The sequence below is a fragment of the Triturus cristatus genome, chromosome 6, assembly GCF_964204655.1.
Source record: "Triturus cristatus chromosome 6, aTriCri1.1, whole genome shotgun sequence".
NCBI lineage: Eukaryota > Metazoa > Chordata > Amphibia > Caudata > Salamandridae > Triturus > Triturus cristatus.
The window spans coordinates 884,448,202-884,473,140 of NC_140589.1; the positions used below are offsets into that span (position 1 = coordinate 884,448,202).

At 45.4% G+C, this 24,939-nt stretch overlaps 22 non-coding genes across 22 annotated transcripts; 13 read left to right on the forward strand and 9 right to left on the reverse strand.

Moving 5' to 3' along the window:
- Positions 1–991: 991 nt before the first annotated feature.
- Positions 992–1,098, forward strand: LOC146820350 (U6 spliceosomal RNA). The gene has a single exon (XR_014965395.1). It is a non-coding gene; the product is annotated as a U6 spliceosomal RNA (small nuclear RNA).
- Positions 1,099–2,097: 999 nt separating this feature from the next.
- TRNAR-ACG (transfer RNA arginine (anticodon ACG)) lies at positions 2,098–2,170 on the reverse strand. Its single transcript has one exon. It is a non-coding gene; the product is annotated as a tRNA-Arg (tRNA).
- Positions 2,171–2,948: 778 nt separating this feature from the next.
- LOC146820352 (U6 spliceosomal RNA) lies at positions 2,949–3,055 on the forward strand. The gene has a single exon (XR_014965038.1). It is a non-coding gene; the product is annotated as a U6 spliceosomal RNA (small nuclear RNA).
- A 1,009-nt stretch (positions 3,056–4,064) lies between these two features.
- On the reverse strand, positions 4,065–4,137 carry TRNAR-GCG (transfer RNA arginine (anticodon GCG)). The gene has a single exon. It is a non-coding gene; the product is annotated as a tRNA-Arg (tRNA).
- Positions 4,138–4,911: 774 nt separating this feature from the next.
- Positions 4,912–5,018, forward strand: LOC146820354 (U6 spliceosomal RNA). Its single transcript, XR_014965040.1, has one exon. It is a non-coding gene; the product is annotated as a U6 spliceosomal RNA (small nuclear RNA).
- A 1,867-nt stretch (positions 5,019–6,885) lies between these two features.
- LOC146820355 (U6 spliceosomal RNA) lies at positions 6,886–6,992 on the forward strand. Its single transcript, XR_014965396.1, has one exon. It is a non-coding gene; the product is annotated as a U6 spliceosomal RNA (small nuclear RNA).
- A 999-nt stretch (positions 6,993–7,991) lies between these two features.
- TRNAR-ACG (transfer RNA arginine (anticodon ACG)) lies at positions 7,992–8,064 on the reverse strand. The gene has a single exon. It is a non-coding gene; the product is annotated as a tRNA-Arg (tRNA).
- A 786-nt stretch (positions 8,065–8,850) lies between these two features.
- Positions 8,851–8,957, forward strand: LOC146820357 (U6 spliceosomal RNA). Its single transcript, XR_014965041.1, has one exon. It is a non-coding gene; the product is annotated as a U6 spliceosomal RNA (small nuclear RNA).
- Positions 8,958–9,966: 1,009 nt separating this feature from the next.
- Positions 9,967–10,039, reverse strand: TRNAR-GCG (transfer RNA arginine (anticodon GCG)). The gene has a single exon. It is a non-coding gene; the product is annotated as a tRNA-Arg (tRNA).
- Positions 10,040–10,815: 776 nt separating this feature from the next.
- LOC146820359 (U6 spliceosomal RNA) lies at positions 10,816–10,922 on the forward strand. Its single transcript, XR_014965042.1, has one exon. It is a non-coding gene; the product is annotated as a U6 spliceosomal RNA (small nuclear RNA).
- A 1,009-nt stretch (positions 10,923–11,931) lies between these two features.
- On the reverse strand, positions 11,932–12,004 carry TRNAR-ACG (transfer RNA arginine (anticodon ACG)). Its single transcript has one exon. It is a non-coding gene; the product is annotated as a tRNA-Arg (tRNA).
- Positions 12,005–12,784: 780 nt separating this feature from the next.
- On the forward strand, positions 12,785–12,891 carry LOC146820361 (U6 spliceosomal RNA). The gene has a single exon (XR_014965043.1). It is a non-coding gene; the product is annotated as a U6 spliceosomal RNA (small nuclear RNA).
- A 1,858-nt stretch (positions 12,892–14,749) lies between these two features.
- On the forward strand, positions 14,750–14,856 carry LOC146820362 (U6 spliceosomal RNA). Its single transcript, XR_014965044.1, has one exon. It is a non-coding gene; the product is annotated as a U6 spliceosomal RNA (small nuclear RNA).
- A 1,009-nt stretch (positions 14,857–15,865) lies between these two features.
- Positions 15,866–15,938, reverse strand: TRNAR-ACG (transfer RNA arginine (anticodon ACG)). The gene has a single exon. It is a non-coding gene; the product is annotated as a tRNA-Arg (tRNA).
- A 770-nt stretch (positions 15,939–16,708) lies between these two features.
- On the forward strand, positions 16,709–16,815 carry LOC146820364 (U6 spliceosomal RNA). Its single transcript, XR_014965442.1, has one exon. It is a non-coding gene; the product is annotated as a U6 spliceosomal RNA (small nuclear RNA).
- A 999-nt stretch (positions 16,816–17,814) lies between these two features.
- On the reverse strand, positions 17,815–17,887 carry TRNAR-ACG (transfer RNA arginine (anticodon ACG)). Its single transcript has one exon. It is a non-coding gene; the product is annotated as a tRNA-Arg (tRNA).
- Positions 17,888–18,663: 776 nt separating this feature from the next.
- On the forward strand, positions 18,664–18,770 carry LOC146820366 (U6 spliceosomal RNA). Its single transcript, XR_014965045.1, has one exon. It is a non-coding gene; the product is annotated as a U6 spliceosomal RNA (small nuclear RNA).
- Positions 18,771–19,779: 1,009 nt separating this feature from the next.
- On the reverse strand, positions 19,780–19,852 carry TRNAR-ACG (transfer RNA arginine (anticodon ACG)). The gene has a single exon. It is a non-coding gene; the product is annotated as a tRNA-Arg (tRNA).
- A 776-nt stretch (positions 19,853–20,628) lies between these two features.
- LOC146820368 (U6 spliceosomal RNA) lies at positions 20,629–20,735 on the forward strand. Its single transcript, XR_014965046.1, has one exon. It is a non-coding gene; the product is annotated as a U6 spliceosomal RNA (small nuclear RNA).
- Positions 20,736–21,744: 1,009 nt separating this feature from the next.
- TRNAR-ACG (transfer RNA arginine (anticodon ACG)) lies at positions 21,745–21,817 on the reverse strand. Its single transcript has one exon. It is a non-coding gene; the product is annotated as a tRNA-Arg (tRNA).
- Positions 21,818–22,591: 774 nt separating this feature from the next.
- LOC146820370 (U6 spliceosomal RNA) lies at positions 22,592–22,698 on the forward strand. Its single transcript, XR_014965047.1, has one exon. It is a non-coding gene; the product is annotated as a U6 spliceosomal RNA (small nuclear RNA).
- Positions 22,699–24,563: 1,865 nt separating this feature from the next.
- On the forward strand, positions 24,564–24,670 carry LOC146820371 (U6 spliceosomal RNA). The gene has a single exon (XR_014965443.1). It is a non-coding gene; the product is annotated as a U6 spliceosomal RNA (small nuclear RNA).
- Positions 24,671–24,939: the final 269 nt, after the last annotated feature.

A 24,939-nucleotide genomic window follows, 5' to 3' on the forward strand; every position in this document is an offset into this window, starting at 1 on the left:
GTCCTATTACTGCAGCCCTACCATGGAACGACTGCTGGATGAGTCGTGCTCGAGAATATTGAACCTACAACAAGTCTGAGGTAAATAAGAATTCCACAGGAATACCATAAACAGGGACCTATGACCCTTTCGAGCCAGATAGGAATCAAACCTACAATCGTCTGATCCGTAGTCAGACGCGTTATCCATTGCGCCACTGGCCCCATGTAGGTACACCCATACTTTTGTCCTTAAGAGGACCAGAAATTGTGTGTGTGTGTGTGTGTGTGTGTGTGTGTGTGTTTTAAAACACCATTCCATCAACCTTTTTAGCCATGTTTACTGCTCACAACCAGAAGACACAAGTAAACCCACCTGAGGGACCTCCTGAAATTCTGTTCTGTCAGGTGTTCCTAACTTATACAAAGGACTTTAGGAGGAGGAAGGACCTAAAAGTCAGGCGAAATGGTCCTAGATCCAAGGAAATGTTTTAGATCAGCCTCAGTTTCTTAAATAGTCTGCATTAACATCATCAGTTCCACGTCTGTGTGGAGCTGATCTTGAGGACTTCTTAATCAGCAGGCGGGTACAACAATAAAGTGTTTAATATTACAATACAGGCGAAAATTCAGACACCTTGTCATAGGCTCACCTTGTCCAGGGACCCAGGCATGCTGCCTTTCCACTCTCAGAGCCCTTCACCTAACCTACTGTGCAGCTGTTTCACCTCTAATATCACTGTTCCACAGGCAGCGTGATGTCACAATGTTCCTTGTCTGTAGCCTGAACCATGAGCCTTTGCAACCCTGGCATAATCTACATACTTCCAATTGGTGAAGTCTTGGACCACAAATGCAGTGAAGAATAATGGATTGTTACTCTTCATTCATTTTTGCCCATTGGCTCAGATTTGAATGCTTACAGGCCATCCGAGCATCTCTGCCAGGCCACCCTATGTCTAGAGACTGTAGATTTAGAGAGTTTATAAACATTGTAGGTTCATCACTGAAGTGTGCTCGCTTCGGCAGCACATATACTAAAATTGGAACGATACAGAGAAGATTAGCATGGCCCCTGCGCAAGGATGACACGCAAATTCGTGAAGCGTACCATATTTTTACCAGCTTTCAGGAGAGAAATGTTCTATGTTTTCAAGTCTAATTGAAATAATAAAGCAGGTTCCAGTGCTTTCCTCCTAATATGTATTTTTCAATTTTTCTCTCCTCAACATTTTTAATGTATTTACCTCGCAGTAAAGAAGGTGTACTCTATGTGTCCAGCTGCATTTAGCAAGGAAGCCTGCAGGACTTCTGGGACTTTTCTTTCTCTTCTTCAGCCTCCCTGTCATTATTCTTCACAACCCCCAAATCTATACTGCTGCCAGCGATGCGTTGCTTTGTGGGAAGCAAGACAAAGAGAAGGGGAGGGCCTATGCAAATGATGGCCTCAGGGCTGTCTGGGAGTCCCTTTTCAGCAGTACTGTTAAAATCCGCCTTGCAACCAGATTGGTCTGGTAAGCTGAAAAATACCAGGCATGATTGGGCACCGGGTCCTCTAGGCCCTTGGAGGACATATTGGGCCTGCATCCCTCAGTTTCTGAGGTCCAAGAAATGTTCACCCTCCACCCTAATAGAGAGGTCTTGGCCGATCGGGGCAGAAGGGAGCAGGGTAAGATGCTCATGATCCTGCTCTAATAATGAACTGCCTTCCTCTCTCCTTACCTGTGGTTATGCCTGGCTGCTTGGTTCCAGTTGTAGGCCTACATCCCACAGGCAATTTGCTTGTCTCTCTCACACATGTAAATGGGTCAGCACTCAAGTGCGCACACCTGCCTGCACCCACAGATCCTCTCACACACACTTTTCTCAAAAAGATTTTTTCCTAGTTTAGAGACTCAGAGACCCATGTTGAAATACAAAAGCAGCACACCACATGACGGCCTTCACATAGAATCCAGCAGCAAATGGGAAACTTTTAACCAGCTGTGGTCCTATTACTGCAGCCCTACCATGGAACGACTGCTGGATGAGTCGTGCTCAAGAATATTGAACCTACAACAAGTCTGAGGTAAATAAGAATTCCACAGGAATACCATAAAACAGGGACCTATGACCCTTTCGAGCCAGATAGGAGTCGAACCTACAATCTTCTGATCCGTAGTCAGACACGTTATCCATTGCGCCACTGGCCCCATGTAGGTACACCCATACTTTTGTCCTTAAGAGGACCAGAAATTGTGTGTGTGTGTGTGTGTGTGTGTTTTAAAACACCATTCCATCAACCTTTTTAGCCATGTTTACTGCTCACAACCAGAAGACACAAGTAAACCCACCTGAGGGACCTCCTGAAATTCTGTTCTGTCAGGTGTTCCTAACTTATACAAAGGACTTTAGGAGGAGGAAGGACCTAAAAGTCAGGCGAAATGGTCCTAGATCCAAGGAAATGTTTTAGATCAGCCTCAGTTTCTTAAATAGTCTGCATTAACATCATCAGTTCCACGTCTGTGTGGAGCTGATCTTGAGGACTTCTTAATCAGCAGGCGGGTACAACAATAAAGTGTTTAATATTACAATACAGGTGAAAATTCAGACACCTTGTCATAGGCTCACCTTGTCCAGGGACCCAGGCATGCTGCCTTTCCACTCTCAGAGCCCTTCACCTAACCTACTGTGCAGCTGTTTCACCTCTAATATCACTGTTCCACAGGCAGCGTGATGTCACAATGTTCCTTGTCTGTAGCCTGAACCATGAGCCTTTGCAACCCTGGCATAATCTACATACTTCCAATTGGTGAAGTCTTGGACCACAAATGCAGTGAAGAATAATGGATTGTTACTCTTCATTCATTTTTGCCCATTGGCTCAGATTTGAATGCTTACAGGCCATCCGAGCATCTCTGCCAGGCCACCCTATGTCTAGAGACTGTAGATTTAGAGAGTTTATAAACATTGTAGGTTCATCAATGAAGTGTGCTCGCTTCGGCAGCACATATACTAAAATTGGAACGATACAGAGAAGATTAGCATGGCCCCTGCGCAAGGATGACACGCAAATTCGTGAAGCGTTCCATATTTTTACCAGCTTTCAGGAGAGAAATGTTCTATGTTTTCAAGACTAATTGAAATAATAAAGCAGGTTCCAGTGCTTTCCTCCTAATATGTATTTTTCAATTTTTCTCTCCTCAACATTTTTAATGTATTTACCTCGCAGTAAAGAAGGTGCACTCTATGTGTCCAGCTGCATTTAGCAAGGAAGCCTGCAGGACTTCTGGGACTTTTCTTTCTCTTCTTCAGCCTCCCTGTCATTATTCTTCACAACCCCCAAATCTATACTGCTGCCAGCGATGCGTTGCTTTGTGGGAAGCAAGACAAAGAGAAGGGGAGGGCCTATGCAAATGATGGCCTCAGGGCTGTCTGGGAGTCCCTTTTCAGCAGTACTGTTAAAATCCGCCTTGCAACCAGATTGGTCGGGTAAGCTGAAAAACACCAGGCATGATTGGGCACCGGGTCCTCTAGGCCCTTGGAGGACATATTGGGCCTGCATCCCTCAGTTTCTGAGGTCCAAGAAATGTTCACCCTCCACCCTAATAGAGAGGTCTTGGCCGATCGTGGCCGATCGGGGCAGAAGGGAGCAGGGCAAGATGCTCATGATCCTGCTCTAATAATGAACTGCCTTCCTCTCTCCTTACCTGTGGTTATGCCTGGCTGCTTGGTTCCAGTTGTAGGCCTACATCCCACAGGCAATTTGCTTGTCTCTCTCACACATGTAAATGGGTCAGCACTCAAGTGCACACACCTGCCTGCACCCACAGATCCTCTCACACACACTTTTCTCAACAAGATTTTTTCCTAGTTTAGAGACTCAGAGACCCATGTTGAAATACAAAAGCAGCACACCACATGACGGCCTTCACATAGAATCCAGCAGCAAATGGGAAACTTTTAACCAGCCGTGGTCCTATTACTGCAGCCCTACCATGGAACGACTGCTGGATGAGTCGTGCTCAAGAATATTGAACCTACAACAAGTCTGAGGTAAATAAGAATTCCACAGGAATACCATAAAACAGGGACCTATGACCCTTTCGAGCCAGATAGGAGTCAAACCTACAATCTTCTGATCCGCAGTCAGACGCGTTATCCATTGCGCCACTGGCCCCATGTAGGTACACCCATACTTTTGTCCTTAAGAGGACCAGAAATTGTGTGTGTGTGTGTGTGTGTTTTAAAACACCATTCCATCAACATTTTTAGCCATGTTTACTGCTCACAACCAGAAGACACAAGTAAACCCACCTGAGGGACCTCCTGAAATTCTGTTCTGTCAGGTGTTCCTAACTTATACAAAGGACTTTAGGAGGAGGAAGGACCTAAAAGTCAGGCGAAATGGTCCTAGATCCAAGGAAATGTTTTAGATCAGCCTCAGTTTCTTAAATAGTCTGCATTAACATCATCAGTTCCACGTCTGTGTGGAGCTGATCTTGAGGACTTCTTTATCAGCAGGCGGGTACAACAATAAAGTGTTTAATATTACAATACAGGCGAAAATTCAGACACCTTGTCATAGGCTCACCTTGTCCAGGGACCCAGGCATGCTACCTTTCCACTCTCAGAGCCCTTCACCTAACCTACTGTGCAGCTGTTTCACCTCTAATATCACTGTTCCACAGGCAGCGTGATGTCACAATGTTCCTTGTCTGTAGCCTGAACCATGAGCCTTTGCAACCCTGGCATAATCTACATACTTCCAATTGGTGAAGTCTTGGACCACAAATGCAGTGAAGAATAATGGATTGTTACTCTTCATTCATTTTTGCCCATTGGCTCAGATTTGAATGCTTACAGGCCATCCGAGCATCTCTGCCAGGCCACCCTATGTCTAGAGACTGTAGATTTAGAGAGTTTATAAACATTGTAGGTTCATCAATGAAGTGTGCTCGCTTCGGCAGCACATATACTAAAATTGGAACGATACAGAGAAGATTAGCATGGCCCCTGCGCAAGGATGACACGCAAATTCGTGAAGCGTTCCATATTTTTACCAGCTTTCAGGAGAGAAATGTTCTATGTTTTCAAGACTAATTAAAATAATAAAGCAGGTTCCAGTGCTTTCCTCCTAATATGTATTTTTCAATTTTTCTCTCCTCAACATTTTTAATGTATTTACCTCGCAGTAAAGAAGGTGCACTCTATGTGTCCAGCTGCATTTAGCAAGGAAGCCTGCAGGACTTCTGGGACTTTTCTTTCTCTTCTTCAGCCTCCCTGTCATTATTCTTCACAACCCCCAAATCTATACTGCTGCCAGCGATGCGTTGCTTTGTGGGAAGCAAGACAAAGAGAAGGGGAGGGCCTATGCAAATGATGGCCTCAGGGCTGTCTGGGAGTCCCTTTTCAGCAGTACTGTTAAAATCCGCCTTGCAACCAGATTGGTCGGGTAAGCTGAAAAACACCAGGCATGATTGGGCACCGGGTCCTCTAGGCCCTTGGAGGACATATTGGGCCTGCATCCCTCAGTTTCTGAGGTCCAAGAAATGTTCACCCTCCACCCTAATAGAGAGGTCTTGGCCGATCGTGGCCGATCGGGGCAGAAGGGAGCAGGGCAAGATGCTCATGATCCTGCTCTAATAATGAACTGCCTTCCTCTCTCCTTACCTGTGGTTATGCCTGGCTGCTTGGTTCCAGTTGTAGGCCTACATCCCACAGGCAATTTGCTTGTCTCTCTCACACATGTAAATGGGTCAGCACTCAAGTGCACACACCTGCCTGCACCCACAGATCCTCTCACACACACTTTTCTCAACAAGATTTTTTCTTAGTTTAGAGACTCAGAGACCCATGTTGAAATACAAAAGCAGCACACCACATGACGGCCTTCACATAGAATCCAGCAGCAAATGGGAAACTTTTAACTAGCCGTGGTCCTATTACTGCAGCCCTACCATGGAACGACTGCTGGATGAGTCGTGCTCGAGAATATTGAACCTACAACAAGTCTGAGGTAAATAAGAATTCCACAGGAATACCATAAACAGGGACCTATGACCCTTTCGAGCCAGATAGGAATCAAACCTACAATCGTCTGATCCGTAGTCAGACGCGTTATCCATTGCGCCACTGGCCCCATGTAGGTACACCCATACTTTTGTCCTTAAGAGGACCAGAAATTGTGTGTGTGTGTGTGTGTGTGTGTGTGTGTGTTTTAAAACACCATTCCATCAACCTTTTTAGCCATGTTTACTGCTCACAACCAGAAGACACAAGTAAACCCACCTGAGGGACCTCCTGAAATTCTGTTCTGTCAGGTGTTCCTAACTTATACAAAGGACTTTAGGAGGAGGAAGGACCTAAAAGTCAGGCGAAATGGTCCTAGATCCAAGGAAATGTTTTAGATCAGCCTCAGTTTCTTAAATAGTCTGCATTAACATCATCAGTTCCACGTCTGTGTGGAGCTGATCTTGAGGACTTCTTAATCAGCAGGCGGGTACAACAATAAAGTGTTTAATATTACAATACAGGCGAAAATTCAGACACCTTGTCATAGGCTCACCTTGTCCAGGGACCCAGGCATGCTGCCTTTCCACTCTCAGAGCCCTTCACCTAACCTACTGTGCAGCTGTTTCACCTCTAATATCACTGTTCCACAGGCAGCGTGATGTCACAATGTTCCTTGTCTGTAGCCTGAACCATGAGCCTTTGCAACCCTGGCATAATCTACATACTTCCAATTGGTGAAGTCTTGGACCACAAATGCAGTGAAGAATAATGGATTGTTACTCTTCATTCATTTTTGCCCATTGGCTCAGATTTGAATGCTTACAGGCCATCCGAGCATCTCTGCCAGGCCACCCTATGTCTAGAGACTGTAGATTTAGAGAGTTTATAAACATTGTAGGTTCATCACTGAAGTGTGCTCGCTTCGGCAGCACATATACTAAAATTGGAACGATACAGAGAAGATTAGCATGGCCCCTGCGCAAGGATGACACGCAAATTCGTGAAGCGTACCATATTTTTACCAGCTTTCAGGAGAGAAATGTTCTATGTTTTCAAGTCTAATTGAAATAATAAAGCAGGTTCCAGTGCTTTCCTCCTAATATGTATTTTTCAATTTTTCTCTCCTCAACATTTTTAATGTATTTACCTCGCAGTAAAGAAGGTGTACTCTATGTGTCCAGCTGCATTTAGCAAGGAAGCCTGCAGGACTTCTGGGACTTTTCTTTCTCTTCTTCAGCCTCCCTGTCATTATTCTTCACAACCCCCAAATCTATACTGCTGCCAGCGATGCGTTGCTTTGTGGGAAGCAAGACAAAGAGAAGGGGAGGGCCTATGCAAATGATGGCCTCAGGGCTGTCTGGGAGTCCCTTTTCAGCAGTACTGTTAAAATCCGCCTTGCAACCAGATTGGTCTGGTAAGCTGAAAAATACCAGGCATGATTGGGCACCGGGTCCTCTAGGCCCTTGGAGGACATATTGGGCCTGCATCCCTCAGTTTCTGAGGTCCAAGAAATGTTCACCCTCCACCCTAATAGAGAGGTCTTGGCCGATCGGGGCAGAAGGGAGCAGGGCAAGATGCTCATGATCCTGCTCTAATAATGAACTGCCTTCCTCTCTCCTTACCTGTGGTTATGCCTGGCTGCTTGGTTCCAGTTGTAGGCCTACATCCCACAGGCAATTTGCTTGTCTCTCTCACACATGTAAATGGGTCAGCACTCAAGTGCGCACACCTGCCTGCACCCACAGATCCTCTCACACACACTTTTCTCAACAAGATTTTTTCCTAGTTTAGAGACTCAGAGACCCATGTTGAAATACAAAAGCAGCACACCACATGACGGCCTTCACATAGAATCCAGCAGCAAATGGGAAACTTTTAACCAGCCGTGGTCCTATTACTGCAGCCCTACCATGGAACGACTGCTGGATGAGTCGTGCTCAAGAATATTGAACCTACAACAAGTCTGAGGTAAATAAGAATTCCACAGGAATACCATAAAACAGGGACCTATGACCCTTTCGAGCCAGATAGGAGTCGAACCTACAATCTTCTGATCCGTAGTCAGACACGTTATCCATTGCGCCACTGGCCCCATGTAGGTACACCCATACTTTTGTCCTTAAGAGGACCAGAAATTGTGTGTGTGTGTGTGTGTGTGTGTGTGTGTGTTTTAAAACACCATTCCATCAACCTTTTTAGCCATGTTTACTGCTCACAACCAGAAGACACAAGTAAACCCACCTGAGGGACCTCCTGAAATTCTGTTCTGTCAGGTGTTCCTAACTTATACAAAGGACTTTAGGAGGAGGAAGGACCTAAAAGTCAGGCGAAATGGTCCTAGATCCAAGGAAATGTTTTAGATCAGCCTCAGTTTCTTAAATAGTCTGCATTAACATCATCAGTTCCACGTCTGTGTGGAGCTGATCTTGAGGACTTCTTAATCAGCAGGCGGGTACAACAATAAAGTGTTTAATATTACAATACAGGTGAAAATTCAGACACCTTGTCATAGGCTCACCTTGTCCAGGGACCCAGGCATGCTGCCTTTCCACTCTCAGAGCCCTTCACCTAACCTACTGTGCAGCTGTTTCACCTCTAATATCACTGTTCCACAGGCAGCGTGATGTCACAATGTTCCTTGTCTGTAGCCTGAACCATGAGCCTTTGCAACCCTGGCATAATCTACATACTTCCAATTGGTGAAGTCTTGGACCACAAATGCAGTGAAGAATAATGGATTGTTACTCTTCATTCATTTTTGCCCATTGGCTCAGATTTGAATGCTTACAGGCCATCCGAGCATCTCTGCCAGGCCACCCTATGTCTAGAGACTGTAGATTTAGAGAGTTTATAAACATTGTAGGTTCATCAATGAAGTGTGCTCGCTTCGGCAGCACATATACTAAAATTGGAACGATACAGAGAAGATTAGCATGGCCCCTGCGCAAGGATGACACGCAAATTCGTGAAGCGTTCCATATTTTTACCAGCTTTCAGGAGAGAAATGTTCTATGTTTTCAAGACTAATTGAAATAATAAAGCAGGTTCCAGTGCTTTCCTCCTAATATGTATTTTTCAATTTTTCTCTCCTCAACATTTTTAATGTATTTACCTCGCAGTAAAGAAGGTGCACTCTATGTGTCCAGCTGCATTTAGCAAGGAAGCCTGCAGGACTTCTGGGACTTTTCTTTCTCTTCTTCAGCCTCCCTGTCATTATTCTTCACAACCCCCAAATCTATACTGCTGCCAGCGATGCGTTGCTTTGTGGGAAGCAAGACAAAGAGAAGGGGAGGGCCTATGCAAATGATGGCCTCAGGGCTGTCTGGGAGTCCCTTTTCAGCAGTACTGTTAAAATCCGCCTTGCAACCAGATTGGTCGGGTAAGCTGAAAAACACCAGGCATGATTGGGCACCGGGTCCTCTAGGCCCTTGGAGGACATATTGGGCCTGCATCCCTCAGTTTCTGAGGTCCAAGAAATGTTCACCCTCCACCCTAATAGAGAGGTCTTGGCCGATCGTGGCCGATCGGGGCAGAAGGGAGCAGGGCAAGATGCTCATGATCCTGCTCTAATAATGAACTGCCTTCCTCTCTCCTTACCTGTGGTTATGCCTGGCTGCTTGGTTCCAGTTGTAGGCCTACATCCCACAGGCAATTTGCTTGTCTCTCTCACACATGTAAATGGGTCAGCACTCAAGTGCACACACCTGCCTGCACCCACAGATCCTCTCACACACACTTTTCTCAACAAGATTTTTTCCTAGTTTAGAGACTCAGAGACCCATGTTGAAATACAAAAGCAGCACACCACATGACGGCCTTCACATAGAATCCAGCAGCAAATGGGAAACTTTTAACCAGCCGTGGTCCTATTACTGCAGCCCTACCATGGAACGACTGCTGGATGAGTCGTGCTCAAGAATATTGAACCTACAACAAGTCTGAGGTAAATAAGAATTCCACAGGAATACCATAAAACAGGGACCTATGACCCTTTCGAGCCAGATAGGAGTCAAACCTACAATCTTCTGATCCGCAGTCAGACGCGTTATCCATTGCGCCACTGGCCCCATGTAGGTACACCCATACTTTTGTCCTTAAGAGGACCAGAAATTGTGTGTGTGTGTGTGTGTGTGTTTTAAAACACCATTCCATCAACCTTTTTAGCCATGTTTACTGCTCACAACCAGAAGACACAAGTAAACCCACCTGAGGGACCTCCTGAAATTCTGTTCTGTCAGGTGTTCCTAACTTATACAAAGGACTTTAGGAGGAGGAAGGACCTAAAAGTCAGGCGAAATGGTCCTAGATCCAAGGAAATGTTTTAGATCAGCCTCAGTTTCTTAAATAGTCTGCATTAACATCATCAGTTCCACGTCTGTGTGGAGCTGATCTTGAGGACTTCTTAATCAGCAGGCGGGTACAACAATAAAGTGTTTAATATTACAATACAGGCGAAAATTCAGACACCTTGTCATAGGCTCACCTTGTCCAGGGACCCAGGCATGCTGCCTTTCCACTCTCAGAGCCCTTCACCTAACCTACTGTGCAGCTGTTTCACCTCTAATATCACTGTTCCACAGGCAGCTTGATGTCACAATGTTCCTTGTCTGTAGCCTGAACCATGAGCCTTTGCAACCCTGGCATAATCTACATACTTCCAATTGGTGAAGTCTTGGACCACAAATGCAGTGAAGAATAATGGATTGTTACTCTTCATTCATTTTTGCCCATTGGCTCAGATTTGAATGCTTACAGGCCATCCGAGCATCTCTGCCAGGCCACCCTATGTCTAGAGACTGTAGATTTAGAGAGTTTATAAACATTGTAGGTTCATCAATGAAGTGTGCTCGCTTCGGCAGCACATATACTAAAATTGGAACGATACAGAGAAGATTAGCATGGCCCCTGCGCAAGGATGACACGCAAATTCGTGAAGCGTTCCATATTTTTACCAGCTTTCAGGAGAGAAATGTTCTATGTTTTCAAGACTAATTGAAATAATAAAGCAGGTTCCAGTGCTTTCCTCCTAATATGTATTTTTCAATTTTTCTCTCCTCAACATTTTTAATGTATTTACCTCGCAGTAAAGAAGGTGCACTCTATGTGTCCAGCTGCATTTAGCAAGGAAGCCTGCAGGACTTCTGGGACTTTTCTTTCTCTTCTTCAGCCTCCCTGTCATTATTCTTCACAACCCCCAAATCTATACTGCTGCCAGCGATGCGTTGCTTTGTGGGAAGCAAGACAAAGAGAAGGGGAGGGCCTATGCAAATGATGGCCTCAGGGCTGTCTGGGAGTCCCTTTTCAGCAGTACTGTTAAAATCCGCCTTGCAACCAAATTGGTCGGGTAAGCTGAAAAACACAAGGCATGATTGGGCACCGGGTCCTCTAGGCCCTTGGAGGACATATTGGGCCTGCATCCCTCAGTTTCTGAGGTCCAAGAAATGTTCACCCTCCACCCTAATAGAGAGGTATTGGCCGATCGTGGCCGATCGGGGCAGAAGGGAGCAGGGCAAGATGCTCATGATCCTGCTCTAATAATGAACTGCCTTCCTCTCTCCTTACCTGTGGTTATGCCTGGCTGCTTGGTTCCAGTTGTAGGCCTACATCCCACAGGCAATTTGCTTGTCTCTCTCACACATGTAAATGGGTCAGCACTCAAGTGCACACACCTGCCTGCACCCACAGATCCTCTCACACACACTTTTCTCAACAAGATTTTTTCCTAGTTTAGAGACTAAGAGACCCATGTTGAAATACAAAAGCAGCACACCACATGACGGCCTTCACATAGAATCCAGCAGCAAATGGGAAACTTTTAACTAGCCGTGGTCCTATTACTGCAGCCCTACCATGGAACGACTGCTGGATGAGTCGTGCTCGAGAATATTGAACCTACAACAAGTCTGAGGTAAATAGGAATTCCACAGGAATACCATAAAACATGGACCTATGACCCTTTCGAGCCAGATAGGAATCAAACCTACAATCTTCTGATCCGTAGTCAGACGCGTTATCCATTGCGCCACTGGCCCCATGTAGGTACACCCATACTTTTGTCCTTAAGAGGACCAGAAATTGTGTGTGTGTGTGTGTGTGTGTGTGTTTTAAAACACCATTCCATCAACCTTTTTAGCCATGTTTACTGCTCACAACCAGAAGACACAAGTAAACCCACCTGAGGGACCTCCTGAAATTCTGTTCTGTCAGGTGTTCCTAACTTATACAAAGGACTTTAGGAGGAGGAAGGACCTAAAAGTCAGGCGAAATGGTCCTAGATCCAAGGAAATGTTTTAGATCAGCCTCAGTTTCTTAAATAGTCTGCATTAACATCATCAGTTCCACGTCTGTGTGGAGCTGATCTTGAGGACTTCTTAATCAGCAGGCGGGTACAACAATAAAGTGTTTAATATTACAATACAGGCGAAAATTCAGACACCTTGTCATAGGCTCACCTTGTCCAGGGACCCAGGCATGCTGCCTTTCCACTCTCAGAGCCCTTCACCTAACCTACTGTGCAGCTGTTTCACCTCTAATATCACTGTTCCACAGGCAGCGTGATGTCACAATGTTCCTTGTCTGTAGCCTGAACCATGAGCCTTTGCAACCCTGGCATAATCTACATACTTCCAATTGGTGAAGTCTTGGACCACAAATGCAGTGAAGAATAATGGATTGTTACTCTTCATTCATTTTTGCCCATTGGCTCAGATGTGAATGCTTACAGGCCATCCGAGCATCTCTGCCAGGCCACCCTATGTCTAGAGACTGTAGATTTAGAGAGTTTATAAACATTGTAGGTTCATCAATGAAGTGTGCTCGCTTCGGCAGCACATATACTAAAATTGGAACGATACAGAGAAGATTAGCATGGCCCCTGCGCAAGGATGACACGCAAATTCGTGAAGCGTTCCATATTTTTACCAGCTTTCAGGAGAGAAATGTTCTATGTTTTCAAGACTAATTGAAATAATAAAGCAGGTTCCAGTGCTTTCCTCCTAATATGTATTTTTCAATTTTTCTCTCCTCAACATTTTTAATGTATTTACCTCGCAGTAAAGAAGGTGCACTCTATGTGTCCAGCTGCATTTAGCAAGGAAGCCTGCAGGACTTCTGGGACTTTTCTTTCTCTTCTTCAGCCTCCCTGTCATTATTCTTCACAACCCCCAAATCTATACTGCTGCCAGCGATGCGTTGCTTTGTGGGAAGCAAGACAAAGAGAAGGGGAGGGCCTATGCAAATGATGGCCTCAGGGCTGTCTGGGAGTCCCTTTTCAGCAGTACTGTTAAAATCCGCCTTGCAACCAGATTGGTCGGGTAAGCTGAAAAACACCAGGCATGATTGGGCACCGGGTCCTCTAGGCCCTTGGAGGACATATTGGGCCTGCATCCCTCAGTTTCTGAGGTCCAAGAAATGTTCACCCTCCACCCTAATAGAGAGGTATTGGCCGATCGTGGCCGATCGGGGCAGAAGGGAGGAGGGCAAGATGCTCATGATCCTGCTCTAATAATGAACTGCCTTCCTCTCTCCTTACCTGTGGTTATGCCTGGCTGCTTGGTTCCAGTTGTAGGCCTACATCCCACAGGCAATTTGCTTGTCTCTCTCACACATGTAAATGGGTCAGCACTCAAGTGCACACACCTGCCTGCACCCACAGATCCTCTCACACACACTTTTCTCAACAAGATTTTTTCCTAGTTTAGAGACTCAGAGACCCATGTTGAAATACAAAAGCAGCACACCACATGACGGCCTTCACATAGAATCCAGCAGCAAATGGGAAACTTTTAACCAGCCGTGGTCCTATTACTGCAGCCCTACCATGGAACGACTGCTGGATGAGTCGTGCTCAAGAATATTGAACCTACAACAAGTCTGAGGTAAATAAGAATTCCACAGGAATACCATAAAACAGGGACCTATGACCCTTTCGAGCCAGATAGGAGTCAAACCTACAATCTTCTGATCCGTGGTCAGACGCGTTATCCATTGCGCCACTGGCCCCATGTAGGTACACCCATACTTTTGTCCTTAAGAGGACCAGAAATTGTGTGTGTGTGTGTGTGTGTGTTTTAAAACACCATTCCATCAACCTTTTTAGCCATGTTTACTGCTCACAACCAGAAGACACAAGTAAACCCACCTGAGGGACCTCCTGAAATTCGGTTCTGTCAGGTGTTCCTAACTTATACAAAGGACTTTAGGAGGAGGAAGGACCTAAAAGTCAGGCGAAATGGTCCTAGATCCAAGGAAATGTTTTAGATCAGCCTCAGTTTCTTAAATAGTCTGCATTAACATCATCAGTTCCACGTCTGTGTGGAGCTGATCTTGAGGACTTCTTAATCAGCAGGCGGGTACAACAATAAAGTGTTTAATATTACAATACAGGCGAAAATTCAGACACCTTGTCATAGGCTCACCTTGTCCAGGGACCCAGGCATGCTGCCTTTCCACTCTCAGAGCCCTTCACCTAACCTACTGTGCAGCTGTTTCACCTCTAATATCACTGTTCCACAGGCAGCGTGATGTCACAATGTTCCTTGTCTGTAGCCTGAACCATGAGCCTTTGCAACCCTGGCATAATCTACATACTTCCAATTGGTGAAGTCTTGGACCACAAATGCAGTGAAGAATAATGGATTGTTACTCTTCATTCATTTTTGCCCATTGGCTCAGATTTGAATGCTTACAGGCCATCCGAGCATCTCTGCCAGGCCACCCTATGTCTAGAGACTGTAGATTTAGAGAGTTTATAAACATTGTAGGTTCATCAATGAAGTGTGCTCGCTTCGGCAGCACATATACTAAAATTGGAACGATACAGAGAAGATTAGCATGGCCCCTGCGCAAGGATGACACGCAAATTCGTGAAGCGTTCCATATTTTTACCAGCTTTCAGGAGAGAAATGTTCTATGTTTTCAAGACTAATTGAAATAATAAAGCAGGTTCCAGTGCTTTCCTCCTAATATGTATTTTTCAATTTTTCTCTCCTCAACATTTTTAATGTATTTACCTCGCAGTAAAGAAGGTGCACTCTATGTGTCCAGCTGCATTTAGCAAGGAAGCCTGCAGGACTTCTGGGACTTTTCTTTCTCTTCTTCAGCCTCCCTGTCATTATTCTTCACAACCCCCAAATCTATACTGCTGCCAGCGATGCGTTGCTTTGTGGGAAGCAAGACAAAGAGAAGGGGAGGGTCTATGCAAATGATGGCCTCAGGGCTGTCTGGGAGTCCCTTTTCAGCAGTACTGTTAAAATCCGCCTTGCAACCAGATTGGTCGGGTAAGCCGAAAAACACCAGGCATGATTGGGCACCGGGTCCTCTAGGCCCTTGGAGGACATATTGGGCCTGCATCCCTCAGTTTCTGAGGTCCAAGAAATGTTCACCCTCCACCCTAATAGAGAGGTCTTGGCCGATCGTGGCCGATCGGGGCAGAAGGGAGCAGGGCAAGATGCTCATGATCCTGCTCTAATAATGAACTGCCTTCCTCTCTCCTTACCTGTGGTTATGCCTGGCTGCTTGGTTCCAGTTGTAGGCCTACATCCCACAGGCAATTTGCTTGTGTCTCTCACACATGTAAATGGGTCAGCACTCAAGTGCACACACCTGCCTGCACCCACAGATCCTCTCACACACACTTTTCTCAACAAGATTTTTTCCTAGTTTAGAGACTCAGAGACCCATGTTGAAATACAAAAGCAGCACACCACATGACGGCCTTCACATAGAATCCAGCAGCAAATGGGAAACTTTTAACTAGCCGTGGTCCTATTACTGCAGCCCTACCATGGAACGACTGCTGGATGAGTCGTGCTCATGAATATTGAACCTACAACAAGTCTGAGGTAAATAAGAATTCCACAGGAATACCATAAAACAGGGACCTATGACCCTTTCGAGCCAGATAGGAGTCGAACCTACAATCTTCTGATCCGTAGTCAGACGCGTTATCCATTGCGCCACTGGCCCCATGTAGGTACACCCATACTTTTGTCCTTAAGAGGACCAGAAATTGTGTGTGTGTGTGTGTTTTAAAACACCATTCCATCAACCTTTTTAGCCATGTTTACTGCTCACAACCAGAAGACACAAGTAAACCCATCTGAGGGACCTCCTGAAATTCTGTTCTGTCAGGTGTTCCTAACTTATACAAAGGACTTTAGGAGGAGGAAGGACCTAAAAGTCAGGCGAAATGGTCCTAGATCCAAGGAAATGTTTTAGATCAGCCTCAGTTTCTTAAATAGTCTGCATTAACATCATCAGTTCCACGTCTGTGTGGAGCTGATCTTGAGGACTTCTTAATCAGCAGGCGGGTACAACAATAAAGTGTTTAATATTACAATACAGGCGAAAATTCAGACACCTTGTCATAGGCTCACCTTGTCCAGGGACCCAGGCATGCTGCCTTTCCACTCTCAGAGCCCTTCACCTAACCTACTGTGCAGCTGTTTCACCTCTAATATCACTGTTCCACAGGCAGCGTGATGTCACAATGTTCCTTGTCTGTAGCCTGAACCATGAGCCTTTGCAACCCTGGCATAATCTACATACTTCCAATTGGTGAAGTCTTGGACCACAAATGCAGTGAAGAATAATGGATTGTTACTCTTCATTCATTTTTGCCCATTGGCTCAGATTTGAATGCTTACAGGCCATCCGAGCATCTCTGCCAGGCCACCCTATGTCTAGAGACTGTAGATTTAGAGAGTTTATAAACATTGTAGGTTCATCAATGAAGTGTGCTCGCTTCGGCAGCACATATACTAAAATTGGAACGATACAGAGAAGATTAGCATGGCCCCTGCGCAAGGATGACACGCAAATTCATGAAGCGTACCATATTTTTACCAGCTTTCAGGAGAGAAATGTTCTATGTTTTCAAGACTAATTGAAATAATAAAGCAGGTTCCAGTGCTTTCCTCCTAATATGTATTTTTCAATTTTTCTCTCCTCAACATTTTTAATGTATTTACCTCGCAGTAAAGAAGGTGCACTCTATGTGTCCAGCTGCATTTAGCAAGGAAGCCTGCAGGACTTCTGGGACTTTTCTTTCTCTTCTTCAGCCTCCCTGTCATTATTCTTCACAACCCCCAAATCTATACTGCTGCCAGCGATGCGTTGCTTTGTGGGAAGCAAGACAAAGAGAAGGGGAGGGCCTATGCAAATGATGGCCTCAGGGCTGTCTGGGAGTCCCTTTTCAGCAGTACTGTTAAAATCCGCCTTGCAACCAGATTGGTCTGGTAAGCTGAAAAATACCAGGCATGATTGGGCACCGGGTCCTCTAGGCCCTTGGAGGACATATTGGGCCTGCATCCCTCAGTTTCTGAGGTCCAAGAAATGTTCACCCTCCACCCTAATAGAGAGGTCTTGGCCGATCGGGGCAGAAGGGAGCAGGGCAAGATGCTCATGATCCTGCTCTAATAATGAACTGCCTTCCTCTCTCCTTACCTGTGGTTATGCCTGGCTGCTTGGTTCCAGTTGTAGGCCTACATCCCACAGGCAATTTGCTTGTCTCTCTCACACATGTAAATGGGTCAGCACTCAAGTGCGCACACCTGCCTGCACCCACAGATCCTCTCACACACACTTTTCTCAACAAGATTTTTTCCTAGTTTAGAGACTCAGAGACCCATGTTGAAATACAAAAGCAGCACACCACATGACGGCCTTCACATAGAATCCAGCAGCAAATGGGAAACTTTTAACCAGCCGTGGTCCTATTACTGCAGCCCTACCATGGAACGACTGCTGGATGAGTCGTGCTCAAGAATATTGAACCTACAACAAGTCTGAGGTAAATAAGAATTCCACAGGAATACCATAAAACAGGGACCTATGACCCTTTCGAGCCAGATAGGAGTCGAACCTACAATCTTCTGATCCGTAGTCAGACACGTTATCCATTGCGCCACTGGCCCCATGTAGGTACACCCATACTTTTGTCCTTAAGAGGACCAGAAATTGTGTGTGTGTGTGTGTGTGTGTTTTAAAACACCATTCCATCAACCTTTTTAGCCATGTTTACTGCTCACAACCAGAAGACACAAGTAAACCCACCTGAGGGACCTCCTGAAATTCTGTTCTGTCAGGTGTTCCTAACTTATACAAAGGACTTTAGGAGGAGGAAGGACCTAAAAGTCAGGCGAAATGGTCCTAGATCCAAGGAAATGTTTTAGATCAGCCTCAGTTTCTTAAATAGTCTGCATTAACATCATCAGTTCCACGTCTGTGTGGAGCTGATCTTGAGGACTTCTTAATCAGCAGGCGGGTACAACAATAAAGTGTTTAATATTACAATACAGGTGAAAATTCAGACACCTTGTCATAGGCTCACCTTGTCCAGGGACCCAGGCATGCTGCCTTTCCACTCTCAGAGCCCTTCACCTAACCTACTGTGCAGCTGTTTCACCTCTAATATCACTGTTCCACAGGCAGCGTGATGTCACAATGTTCCTTGTCTGTAGCCTGAACCATGAGCCTTTGCAACCCTGGCATAATCTACATACTTCCAATTGGTGAAGTCTTGGACCACAAATGCAGTGAAGAATAATGGATTGTTACTCTTCATTCATTTTTGCCCATTGGCTCAGATTTGAATGCTTACAGGCCATCCGAGCATCTCTGCCAGGCCACCCTATGTCTAGAGACTGTAGATTTAGAGAGTTTATAAACATTGTAGGTTCATCAATGAAGTGTGCTCGCTTCGGCAGCACATATACTAAAATTGGAACGATACAGAGAAGATTAGCATGGCCCCTGCGCAAGGATGACACGCAAATTCGTGAAGCGTTCCATATTTTTACCAGCTTTCAGGAGAGAAATGTTCTATGTTTTCAAGACTAATTGAAATAATAAAGCAGGTTCCAGTGCTTTCCTCCTAATATGTATTTTTCAATTTTTCTCTCCTCAACATTTTTAATGTATTTACCTCGCAGTAAAGAAGGTGCACTCTATGTGTCCAGCTGCATTTAGCAAGGAAGCCTGCAGGACTTCTGGGACTTTTCTTTCTCTTCTTCAGCCTCCCTGTCATTATTCTTCACAACCCCCAAATCTATACTGCTGCCAGCGATGCGTTGCTTTGTGGGAAGCAAGACAAAGAGAAGGGGAGGGCCTATGCAAATGATGGCCTCAGGGCTGTCTGGGAGTCCCTTTTCAGCAGTACTGTTAAAATCCGCCTTGCAACCAGATTGGTCGGGTAAGCTGAAAAACACCAGGCATGATTGGGCACCGGGTCCTCTAGGCCCTTGGAGGACATATTGGGCCTGCATCCCTCAGTTTCTGAGGTCCAAGAAATGTTCACCCTCCACCCTAATAGAGAGGTCTTGGCCGATCGTGGCCGATCGGGGCAGAAGGGAGCAGGGCAAGATGCTCATGATCCTGCTCTAATAATGAACTGCCTTCCTCTCTCCTTACCTGTGGTTATGCCTGGCTGCTTGGTTCCAGTTGTAGGCCTACATCCCACAGGCAATTTGCTTGTCTCTCTCACACATGTAAATGGGTCAGCACTCAAGTGCACACACCTGCCTGCACCCACAGATCCTCTCACACACACTTTTCTCAACAAGATTTTTTCCTAGTTTAGAGACTCAGAGACCCATGTTGAAATACAAAAGCAGCACACCACATGACGGCCTTCACATAGAATCCAGCAGCAAATGGGAAACTTTTAACCAGCCGTGGTCCTATTACTGCAGCCCTACCATGGAACGACTGCTGGATGAGTCGTGCTCAAGAATATTGAACCTACAACAAGTCTGAGGTAAATAAGAATTCCACAGGAATACCATAAAACAGGGACCTATGACCCTTTCGAGCCAGATAGGAGTCGAACCTACAATCTTCTGATCCGTAGTCAGACGCGTTATCCATTGCGCCACTGGCCCCATGTAGGTACACCCATACTTTTGTCCTTAAGAGGACCAGAAATTGTGTGTGTGTGTGTGTGTGTGTTTTAAAACACCATTCCATCAACCTTTTTAGCCATGTTTACTGCTCACAACCAGAAGACACAAGTAAACCCACCTGAGGGACCTCCTGAAATTCTGTTCTGTCAGGTGTTCCTAACTTATACAAAGGACTTTAGGAGGAGGAAGGACCTAAAAGTCAGGCGAAATGGTCCTAGATCCAAGGAAATGTTTTAGATCAGCCTCAGTTTCTTAAATAGTCTGCATTAACATCATCAGTTCCACGTCTGTGTGGAGCTGATCTTGAGGACTTCTTAATCAGCAGGCGGGTACAACAATAAAGTGTTTAATATTACAATACAGGCGAAAATTCAGACACCTTGTCATAGGCTCACCTTGTCCAGGGACCCAGGCATGCTGCCTTTCCACTCTCAGAGCCCTTCACCTAACCTACTGTGCAGCTGTTTCACCTCTAATATCACTGTTCCACAGGCAGCTTGATGTCACAATGTTCCTTGTCTGTAGCCTGAACCATGAGCCTTTGCAACCCTGGCATAATCTACATACTTCCAATTGGTGAAGTCTTGGACCACAAATGCAGTGAAGAATAATGGATTGTTACTCTTCATTCATTTTTGCCCATTGGCTCAGATTTGAATGCTTACAGGCCATCCGAGCATCTCTGCCAGGCCACCCTATGTCTAGAGACTGTAGATTTAGAGAGTTTATAGACATTGTAGGTTCATCAATGAAGTGTGCTCGCTTCGGCAGCACATATACTAAAATTGGAACGATACAGAGAAGATTAGCATGGCCCCTGCGCAAGGATGACACGCAAATTCGTGAAGCGTTCCATATTTTTACCAGCTTTCAGGAGAGAAATGTTCTATGTTTTCAAGACTAATTGAAATAATAAAGCAGGTTCCAGTGCTTTCCTCCTAATATGTATTTTTCAATTTTTCTCTCCTCAACATTTTTAATGTATTTACCTCGCAGTAAAGAAGGTGCACTCTATGTGTCCAGCTGCATTTAGCAAGGAAGCCTGCAGGACTTCTGGGACTTTTCTTTCTCTTCTTCAGCCTCCCTGTCATTATTCTTCACAACCCCCAAATCTATACTGCTGCCAGCGATGCGTTGCTTTGTGGGAAGCAAGACAAAGAGAAGGGGAGGGCCTATGCAAATGATGGCCTCAGGGCTGTCTGGGAGTCCCTTTTCAGCAGTAATGTTAAAATCCGCCTTGCAACCAAATTGGTCGGGTAAGCTGAAAAACACAAGGCATGATTGGGCACCGGGTCCTCTAGGCCCTTGGAGGACATATTGGGCCTGCATCCCTCAGTTTCTGAGGTCCAAGAAATGTTCACCCTCCACCCTAATAGAGAGGTATTGGCCGATCGTGGCCGATCAGGGCAGAAGGGAGCAGGGCAAGATGCTCATGATCCTGCTCTAATAATGAACTGCCTTCCTCTCTCCTTACCTGTGGTTATGCCTGGCTGCTTGGTTCCAGTTGTAGGCCTACATCCCACAGGCAATTTGCTTGTCTCTCTCACACATGTAAATGGGTCAGCACTCAAGTGCACACACCTGCCTGCACCCACAGATCCTCTCACACACACTTTTCTCAACAAGATTTTTTCCTAGTTTAGAGACTCAGAGACCCATGTTGAAATACAAAAGCAGCACACTACATGACGGCCTTCACATAGAATCCAGCAGCAAATGGGAAACTTTTAACTAGCCGTGGTCCTATTACTGCAGCCCTACCATGGAACGACTGCTGGATGAGTCGTGCTCGAGAATATTGAACCTACAACAAGTCTGAGGTAAATAAGAATTCCACAGGAATACCATAAAACAGGGACCTATGACCCTTTCGAGCCAGATAGGAATCAAACCTACAATCTTCTGATCCGTAGTCAGACGCGTTATCCATTGCGCCACTGGCCCCATGTAGGTACACCCATACTTTTGTCCTTAAGAGGACCAGAAATTGTGTGTGTGTGTGTGTGTGTTTTAAAACACCATTCCATCAACATTTTTAGCCATGTTTACTGCTCACAACCAGAAGACACAAGTAAACCCACCTGAGGGACCTCCTGAAATTCTGTTCTGTCAGGTGTTCCTAACTTATACAAAGGACTTTAGGAGGAGGAAGGACCTAAAAGTCAGGCGAAATGGTCCTAGATCCAAGGAAATGTTTTAGATCAGCCTCAGTTTCTTAAATAGTCTGCATTAACATCATCAGTTCCACGTCTGTGTGGAGCTGATCTTGAGGACTTCTTTATCAGCAGGCGGGTACAACAATAAAGTGTTTAATATTACAATACAGGCGAAAATTCAGACACCTTGTCATAGGCTCACCTTGTCCAGGGACCCAGGCATGCTACCTTTCCACTCTCAGAGCCCTTCACCTAACCTACTGTGCAGCTGTTTCACCTCTAATATCACTGTTCCACAGGCAGCGTGATGTCACAATGTTCCTTGTCTGTAGCCTGAACCATGAGCCTTTGCAACCCTGGCATAATCTACATACTTCCAATTGGTGAAGTCTTGGACCACAAATGCAGTGAAGAATAATGGATTGTTACTCTTCATTCATTTTTGCCCATTGGCTCAGATTTGAATGCTTACAGGCCATCCGAGCATCTCTGCCAGGCCACCCTATGTCTAGAGACTGTAGATTTAGAGAGTTTATAAACATTGTAGGTTCATCAATGAAGTGTGCTCGCTTCGGCAGCACATATACTAAAATTGGAACGATACAGAGAAGATTAGCATGGCCCCTGCGCAAGGATGACACGCAAATTCGTGAAGCGTTCCATATTTTTACCAGCTCTCAGGAGAGAAATGTTCTATGTTTTCAAGACTAATTAAAATAATAAAGCAGGTTCCAGTGCTTTCCTCCTAATATGTATTTTTCAATTTTTCTCTCCTCAACATTTTTAATGTATTTACCTCGCAGTAAAGAAGGTGCACTCTATGTGTCCAGCTGCATTTAGCAAGGAAGCCTGCAGGATTTCTGGGACTTTTCTTTCTCTTCTTCAGCCTCCCTGTCATTATTCTTCACAACCCCCAAATCTATACTGCTGCCAGCGATGCGTTGCTTTGTGGGAAGCAAGACAAAGAGAAGGGGAGGGCCTATGCAAATGATGGCCTCAGGGCTGTCTGGGAGTCCCTTTTCAGCAGTACTGTTAAAATCCGCCTTGCAACCAGATTGGTCGGGTAAGCTGAAAAACACCAGGCATGATTGGGCACCGGGTCCTCTAGGCCCTTGGAGGACATATTGGGCCTGCATCCCTCAGTTTCTGAGGTCCAAGAAATGTTCACCCTCCACCCTAATAGAGAGGTCTTGGCCGATCGTGGCCGATCGGGGCAGAAGGGAGCAGGGCAAGATGCTCATGATCCTGCTCTAATAATGAACTGCCTTCCTCTCTCCTTACCTGTGGTTATGCCTGGCTGCTTGGTTCCAGTTGTAGGCCTACATCCCACAGGCAATTTGCTTGTCTCTCTCACACATGTAAATGGGTCAGCACTCAAGTGCACACACCTGCCTGCACCCACAGATCCTCTCACACACACTTTTCTCAACAAGATTTTTTCCTAGTTTAGAGACTCAGAGACCCATGTTGAAATACAAAAGCAGCACACCACATGACGGCCTTCACATAGAATCCAGCAGCAAATGGGAAACTTTTAACTAGCCGTGGTCCTATTACTGCAGCCCTACCATGGAACGACTGCTGGATGAGTCGTGCTCGAGAATATTGAACCTACAACAAGTCTGAGGTAAATAAGAATTCCACAGGAATACCATAAACAGGGACCTATGACCCTTTCGAGCCAGATAGGAATCAAACCTACAATCGTCTGATCCGTAGTCAGACGCGTTATCCATTGCGCCACTGGCCCCATGTAGGTACACCCATACTTTTGTCCTTAAGAGGACCAGAAATTGTGTGTGTGTGTGTGTGTGTGTGTGTGTGTTTTAAAACACCATTCCATCAACCTTTTTAGCCATGTTTACTGCTCACAACCAGAAGACACAAGTAAACCCACCTGAGGGACCTCCTGAAATTCTGTTCTGTCAGGTGTTCCTAACTTATACAAAGGACTTTAGGAGGAGGAAGGACCTAAAAGTCAGGCGAAATGGTCCTAGATCCAAGGAAATGTTTTAGATCAGCCTCAGTTTCTTAAATAGTCTGCATTAACATCATCAGTTCCACGTCTGTGTGGAGCTGATCTTGAGGACTTCTTAATCAGCAGGCGGGTACAACAATAAAGTGTTTAATATTACAATACAGGCGAAAATTCAGACACCTTGTCATAGGCTCACCTTGTCCAGGGACCCAGGCATGCTGCCTTTCCACTCTCAGAGCCCTTCACCTAACCTACTGTGCAGCTGTTTCACCTCTAATATCACTGTTCCACAGGCAGCGTGATGTCACAATGTTCCTTGTCTGTAGCCTGAACCATGAGCCTTTGCAACCCTGGCATAATCTACATACTTCCAATTGGTGAAGTCTTGGACCACAAATGCAGTGAAGAATAATGGATTGTTACTCTTCATTCATTTTTGCCCATTGGCTCAGATTTGAATGCTTACAGGCCATCCGAGCATCTCTGCCAGGCCACCCTATGTCTAGAGACTGTAGATTTAGAGAGTTTATAAACATTGTAGGTTCATCAATGAAGTGTGCTCGCTTCGGCAGCACATATACTAAAATTGGAACGATACAGAGAAGATTAGCATGGCCCCTGCGCAAGGATGACACGCAAATTCATGAAGCGTACCATATTTTTACCAGCTTTCAGGAGAGAAATGTTCTATGTTTTCAAGACTAATTGAAATAATAAAGCAGGTTCCAGTGCTTTCCTCCTAATATGTATTTTTCAATTTTTCTCTCCTCAACATTTTTAATGTATTTACCTCGCAGTAAAGAAGGTGCACTCTATGTGTCCAGCTGCATTTAGCAAGGAAGCCTGCAGGACTTCTGGGACTTTTCTTTCTCTTCTTCAGCCTCCCTGTCATTATTCTTCACAACCCCCAAATCTATACTGCTGCCAGCGAT